The sequence below is a fragment of the Etheostoma spectabile genome, chromosome 9 (assembly GCF_008692095.1).
Source record: "Etheostoma spectabile isolate EspeVRDwgs_2016 chromosome 9, UIUC_Espe_1.0, whole genome shotgun sequence".
Classification (NCBI taxonomy): Eukaryota; Metazoa; Chordata; class Actinopteri; order Perciformes; family Percidae; genus Etheostoma; species Etheostoma spectabile.
The window spans coordinates 1,904,410-1,912,721 of record NC_045741.1 but is presented as its reverse complement, the minus strand read 5'-3'; positions in this window follow the sequence as shown (position 1 = coordinate 1,912,721).

The following is an 8,312-nucleotide window of genomic DNA, read 5'->3' as shown; positions in this document are numbered from 1 at the left end:
CCTACTCTATCAGTAAAGTGTCTCGAGATAACTCTTGTTATGAATTGATACTATAAATAAAATTGAATTGAATTGAATCTTTGTTGTGCGCTGCCGAGCTGGAATAACAGTGTGCAGACAACATTCCATAGAGATGATCAAAACGTCTTGCCACGCGCCCACATATCCTCAATTCTGTCAAGTTCCATGTCCACTGTTGGACATTAATGTGGCAAGCATATCAACATAGGTGAAAAAACAAAAATAGCTCTGCATGTACTCACAGTGATGATGACATACATTGGTGAGGCTTCTCTGTTGAAGGGCCATCTTTATTTTTACAAAACACACACGGGAGAGGGAAATTGTGACAGAATAAATTGGACATCCAAAGTGATATTAACACTGCTTTACTTTTGAAGTTGCTGCACATGTGTAAAATCAGCTGACATTAACCAGACAAGACAGGGATATCACATAAATACATACAGCATCCCTATGTGTATTGCAATAGTGATAATTTGTATTCCTTTTTTAGTGCCGTACATGCGGAATCAGATGGAGCAGAGATGATAGTCTTCTGGTGGTGATGTGGAAGTTAACTGTGGTGCACCCACAACTATTCACTGTGAGGGTACATGTGTGGACAAGCATAGCTTTAGGGTACAATAATTGTATCCTTGATGTGTCAAAACATGGTATTCTTACAGTATTGTGCTGAGACTGGGCCATCACGCTTCCTGGTGAAGGTAGAGTTTAGATTTGCCCTGGCTTGTGATGGCCCTGGGTCTTTTTGCGCCATGAGCTAATTGTGTATATTATCACACATTGTTGGTGTCTGTCCAGTCCACAGCAGCAAAACAAGCAGGATGCCTATCAAAACCATTATTCCCAGGTGTGAAAAGCTGTCACCTTCGTATGTGTCACTTTTGTCTCTCTGCCTTGTCCCACTTACTGGCCAATTTTGCCTGGGCAGGTGAAATATGTGCCACCTGCCATTGCTTGCCCGTTCTGGGCGTGGGATTGATGGAACACATTCCCTGAGAAGGTGATGGTAACTGACAGGGTCTTTACATCATTCTGCGTGGAAAAAAGGGCAATGGCCATTAATCAATACTATTTTCACGCACTGAGCAGAAAAAGACTGGGCTGATTCTATTTCCGAAACTTTGCCCTTTACCTCTCTCATGCTACAGTAAACAAGCAGAAAACTGAGAAAAATCAATGTTCCTCTTTTTTTTTTTCTATAAAAGGACTATTATTTTCTGCCACACAGCTGACATGAATTGTATGGGCAACGTTATGGATATACATTACAACAAGCGTGATGATTAGCAAGATAGTAATACTTGCCTGATGCCAGCAAATGCATGTTTGTGGTTATTTCCTGTCATAACAGCTACTAACCCAGAATCCAGGCCTTTTCATGCTACATTTCATTGCTGATTGACCCATAAAACATGTGATGAGTACAGAGAGCTAACTGCCACACCTTATTAAGTGAAGGCACACACCAATGTGTGCCAACTTTCCTTTCAGACCTCAATCCAATATGCACAGTGTCACCTCCCCCACCAGCACCCCCCTACCATCACTGATACTGCCTGGCAGGTCTTAGCCTCCCCAAAAAGTCAATAAAAATAAAGTCACCAATTCTTAAAAAAACACCTTCTTTATACCATTTTAACTTTGCTTTAATAGTCTCCCAGCTTTAATTTTTTTAATGTAATGTTTTGGTTAAAGTGAGAGCTGCGGGAAAGAATTGCAATGCTGAGCAGAATCCAATCTGTTGATTAATCATCTAGCGTTACAGGCAAGATGACTTCCGCTCCAGCACACTGTTCATGGAAAAGCTTTTTCATGCTTTATTTAACAGAGAGTCATTTTGATTAGTGTGGAAAGATTCTTTGAGAAGCACAATGACTAAATCAGACCTGTCAGTGGCTTTCACTGTACTTACTGAGGGGATGATATTGACAAGACAGGCAAAGGCAGCCTAGGAGGTGGCGACTCAGGGCACAGCTGCGGTGGGAGACAGATAGCATGTCCTTTTCTCCATCTTAATGTTATATCCATTTACAGACAAATCATTACTCTGCCCCTACATGTTACCGTGGAATAAAATAAGACCTAAATCCTAAGATATAGACTTTATTCTTTTATGTTTTTTTAGAACTTTTCATTCTCACAAAATGCTTGTGAGAAAGAGAAATCAAATTGACACCATGCTTTAACATTTGCCATTCCAACAATCAATCAATCCTCCAACCACTACAAGAGGGCTCGACGTTTATGGGTTTTGCTCAGTCAGACGGCTTGACTGGTTGCTATCGATTCACGGCCCTGCCTCAAATGTCAATACCACCTCTTTTGGGTTGTGTCACAACAAAAAAAATCATCTTCATTGATCACAGTGGTCGGTGAGCAGGTGGCTTCCTTGCAGTGTGCCACAACAATCTGAAACAACAGACAATTCATGGTCCAGTAGGTCACCTGTGAGCCAACGACAACGACAGACACATATTCACTGACCTGTGCCCACCATTAAGACAAAACACCACACAACTCCCCACGTGCACACATGTGTGTGTACACGCATGACAGCACACACTCACCTGCCATATCTGCTTCAGTTAAAATTGCGTTTTTCATGTGTTTAGAAAGAAAAAGAGCATGGAGAGTGTGCTTCTGGTGATGAAAGGTCGAGTGGAAAGTGAAAGCTTAGGCTGCGTGGTGGGAAAATGGGTTCAGTGGTTGGTATGATTCTACTCATCTAAAAATCCATGTTGTTCTTTAGTCAAACTGAAACAAACTACAAATGGGCTGAGTTTACGTCAATGTTAATTTTTGGGGCCGCTCAAAGTGGAGGAAGAAGTGGCTTCTTGAATTAATACATAAATGAAACATTCATGCCAAATGAAAACAGCAACGTAGCTACTGTATGTCCCATATTTGTTTTCAAAGCAATCTAACTTTGAATATTTATAAGAAAAAAAGCCTTGCATCGTAAGGAGAGTAATTCTAATGTAATGCACAGTTTACAAGGCTTTTAAATTCAACTGGGCAGAGTCACTGAAGCATTAAAGGATGAATTATGCTATTCTCTGCATGGTAATGAATTTAAATAGGATGGGGATGAATTAAACTTTAACTCAAAGCAAATATATTAATATTATTTAATCATAACTATATTTGGTAGATTTCCATTTACATCAGTGTGACAGCGCAGCAAAGTTGATACTTTAATCTTAAAAAGGAAAAGGTTTAAGGTTGACCGGACAAAACAAGACTTTAAATATTGTGTAACTGTAACTATAAAAATATAAGAAAAATAATTTCACAAGAAATCAAAACATCTACAGAAAGATTTGATACTTAGTCTTTCATCAAATTTACTTTGCTAAACCCCTCACCCAAACAGTGATTGTCCTTCAATGGTTAGCAACCTACTGGGAATAGAGAGCCCAAGTCCCTCTCCTTCCTGCGGACCACCACTGGACCTTATTTCGGAAAGAATACGTACGGTAGTGAATGGTGAGAGACAAGTAAGAATTTTATCCCGTTTGAATTAAGCCATGAGTTACAGAAATTATGTTTGTCGCAAGTCAAGAAAGTCTTAGTTTGTTGTAAAACTGTTGATGTACAAGACTGTGAAAATACATAATTTAGAAAGGCTACTCACCCCAAAGTCTCTAAGTCAGGGCTGCCAACTTTTCCCAAAACCTTGGAGTGAGATTTGGGGGGGCCAACCCATATTTTGCCACGTACAAAGCAATTTCTTTGGCTCTTTCAGCATCATTATACTTCAGGGTTTAAATTGGGATTTGTTATATGTGGGGGATGGGGCTCTCCCTAGGGGGGTCTGGGGGTATGCCCCTATAGTGTCTGTCTCCAACCTCATTTCAGATAATTAGCATATCTGGAATATAACATGTATAATGACATGAATCATAAGACGCTCAACTAGTCAATTAAAGTATTAGTTTACTATTTTATAATCAATTGTAATAGAAGCGTTGCTGCAACCCTACTTGTAGTGCATATCAGATTTATGAACAGTACAGGTGTTTCAACAGGAAACACTAAAAATCTAGCCAGAGACTGTGTGCTAACTTTTGGTGCTAATTTTAGCTCAATTAGTTAACTAGCTGCAGTTGATAAAAGCTGCCAGCAACAGTTGTCAGCTGGCAAAACTGACTGCCTGCTTTTGTGTGTTTCTGTCTGAAATCAAGAACCCAATGTTTCAAAAATAACCAAGAATTTGGAGGGGTAAATCTTCCACTGTTATCATTATAAACTGCGTATGTTGTGAGCATGGAAATCTTCGCAGACGTGGCAGTCAGTAGAGTAGCAGGGTATGGGAAGATTCATTGCTTATTGTAAAGGTCACTTACCTACATATCCCTGCCTTTGCTTAATTATTTTTATCCCTGGTGGGGAGGAAATGTTATCCTGCATTGATTACTTTAAAGTTATTTAAACATTTACTAAACATCTACTTCAATAATAGAACATATATTATATACCTAAAATAGAAGCATTTTAAACAAAAGCGTTGTAACGTGAACCGTCTATAGTGCCATAGAACGATAAAATCCGAGTGGTAGTTGCTGGTTGTTTTTAGCGGCCACAGGACTCTGGGACGCCAACTTCACACACCACCAAAACATGGTCCTTTCAGGGGCCATTGTGGTGGAGTTTGGCCAGAAATGGTTTTAGTTAAGTTTAGGCACCAAAACGACTAGTTAAGGAAAAAGTTTGTCGTTTGGAACACTCCCAAGTAACGAACAACGATTTAGTTGTTTTATGTTTTATGTTTGTGCTGTTTTATATGAAGAATGTTGTAAATGTGCTGTATTTATATAGCGCTTTTCTAGTCTTAAGGACTACTCAAAGCGGTTTTACATCATACAGGAAACATTCACCATTCACACACTGTGGCTGAGGCTGCTGTACAAGGTGCCACCAGCTCATCAGATAAACACTCACACACCATTCACACTCCGATGTGCAGCACCGGGGGCAACTCGGGGTTCAGTGTCTTGCCCAAGGACACTTCGACGTGGGACTACAGGGCCAGGGATCGAACCACCAACCTTCCGATTGGCAGGCAACCGCTCTACCACTGAGCAACAGCCACCCCATTGAATATTTAAGATAATTGTTTTGGTATGATTGGCCGAGATGCACTATATTTAATTCTTGCATGTTTTGTTCTGTTGTGCATGATCACCCCAGCACCCTGCTTAGAGCTTTGGCAAACAAGCTATACAGGTAAAAAATGAGGGATCAAAATGTCAGTGCCTCACTACTCTGAAGGTGTTGTACAGTATATTGTTATCAAGGTGGTGTGAGCCGCGAGGAGAACATTACACAATCAACAGTCCCTATTATCACTATCAGCATTATTTTGTTGCCTTCACGGGTGTTGGCTAAGTTCTCTCACTTTATGCTTAAAAAAGGCAGAGATGGGAGACAAAGAGCCTCCTCTTCCTAATCTTTATGATAAACGATGAAAGCACTTTTCCCTTCCAAGTGTCATTCTTGCATGGAGAGAATCTTTTCCACTTTAGATTGGGGTGTTTGAAGTCACTCTCTGTCTTCTTGTCTCATTAAACATAAAAGAATGAAATAAAATTCAAATGAACTGTTTACCCTGTTACTTTAAAATGTGTAATTTACCCTTACTCTGCGAGAGAACTCACAATTACAGTGGGTTGGCTCTCCCAGATCCGTTTAGTGTATTTTCTATAACAAACCCCTATTAATCATTTCAGAGATCAAAGTGACACAGCAGAAGAATTTTAAATATTTAAATCTTCACTATTCAAATCCTATATCAGATCAAAGTATTATGCTTTAATTTCGCGAGGCACATTGCCAGTAGATACAGAGACATACACTGAGATGCACACAAACTCCAATTAAATATTGCAAATTTCAGTAAATCTCCATACTATTTTCATATCTGAGCAGGCCTCACACTGGGTGCATTTGAACTGCTGAAGAGGAGGCAGATCCAGACGCATTTGATTATTATGGTCGGTCTTCAGATGTGGAAGACAAGTTACTTAAAAGTACATGCCATTAATGATGGGATGACTGGTTAATGGGGAAGCACAACAAAAATATATACACAATATCTTATATGAGAAAGGGATAATTATGTGAATTGAGAAGCCTCCATTTTCACTGGTGTCAAGATAATCCATAGTTAAGGTATAGCCCCATTTATTCATCAAGGACTTTTCTTTCTTTTAATCAGGAATATTTTTTGATGTTTGCATACCATTAGTGCCAAGCATGACTTCTGACATTATATAAGCATATCAGCATGAGACCTTATCTGGATTTTGACATTGATACTTACAATTACAATAAAATACTTTTCCCAAAACTATATGTCGATAGTAAATATGTTTCCACACACACCAAAAACGGAATCTGTTTGCATTGTGAACTTTTACTTTTTATTCTTCAAATACATTTTGCTTATACTTAGAAAAATACTTCTAAAGCATAAAGTACTTCTTCAGCACATATTACTATCACCAGGAGAGTTCAGTTCCACTTGTTTAATTTTATTCATGCACATTACAATGAGTATGATCTGGTCATCCAAGTTTTAAAATAACCAACTACATGTATTGGGCAAACGTTGAAGGGAGAATTAAGGCTGTATACACTGCACAATACAGGCAAAACTCCCAAATAGTATTATATGTATACTCAAAAAAATAAAAAAAATAAAAAAAACAGTGGATAGTCTGCTAAGAAGCAATGCATTTTTCGATTTGTTTATTTAATTGATGACAGATTACCAATCTGCTGTGTAGGATAGGGTGTAAATGAAGGTGAGATCATGGCCATTTGCACAGAGAACTTTTACCAGACACTGCACAGAATTTAGGTTGTAATCCAATGAAATGTAAATGGAATATACTGTATATGTAGTTTGTGACTCAGCTGAGGGTTTAACATAAATTTAAACAGCAATACTTAAACCTTGCTGACAGATAACCTAAGAATATACACTTACCAATTAGCAACAACAGAAAAACCATGGGTTTGTAATTTATACACCTAGATGTCTCTTATGGCTTGAAAATCAATTGAGGTCTGCCATCTGTAAAGACATTCAAGTTAGGGAAATGCCTCCCAGGGGACACAAGGAGCAAGGAGAGAGCACAAGTGTTCAATACATAAGTCATTTATTGAAACATGTGACTGACACATTCTCCATGTTCAGATCTTACACAATGAATGAAAGTTGTAAAATGTGCTGCTCCATTTACACTCCGCACTGATTTACACAATACATACACACAATTCTTACTTTATAAATGCATTTCAATTAATCAGATGGGTTATTGTCATGGATGTTTTCTGAGTGACTGCTGTCCAAGGTCCTGAAGTCTCTCTCTGCCTGTGTGTGGGACTGTATGGTTTATGTCATATCCCTTTGAATTGCATAGAATTGTCCTAGTTTTCATTCAGAAATTATTTTTTCCTTGTTTGGATTTGGATAAAAGAAGTTATTCCTCTTTCTGAGAAGTAGTTTAGATTTGGCTTTCGGTTCTTTTTGGTGGTTAAGTTCTGCATTTACACCATGATTAAGTTAAAACTGTCTGTTTCATCTGTCTCTGGTTACGTCCTTGAATCCATGTGTGTAAAATGTAACAAAACAATATGCCTGTTTTATTTGAAAAGGTCCATTGATGAATGAATGGAACGTTGTGAAACATGTATGATAATATAAGCTTATGATACACACTTTCAAATTGATGGATCTTTACTCACACAGGCCTTTACAGCCATGTGCGGATTGAACATCAAACAGTTCAATCAACGTTTTTGACGTCATGCTCAATGGAAATTAATTAAATGGAAGGTAAAGAGAAGGTTGCAATAACTTCAGAGAATCATCTAATACAGATGGGCTAACAGCTGTAAGGAAAGCTGTAATAAATGACTGACATCACTTTGATATGACACGCCTGCTATTTCATCCTCACATCTCTCCCATGTGGCATAAGTGGGAGGAACTCGGATGCTAACAATTAAAAGCCATAACAGCATCTGCGTCATTCCCCAGAAGCTGTGTCTCGATAGCTCACACACGGCTGGATTGTTGAGGGAAGAGGCTCATCCATCTTTCGTGCCAGTGATCTCGCATTCCCAATGACGATGATGGAAGATATCAAATCTCCTTTTCGTTGATGTCACCTTCACCTCTGCACTCTTTTCTCTCTATAGACTCTCTCTGTAGACTTGCCTGCTCCCAGCCCCAGGGCGATCAGTTGCTCTCAGACACCAATAACATTTAATGTACA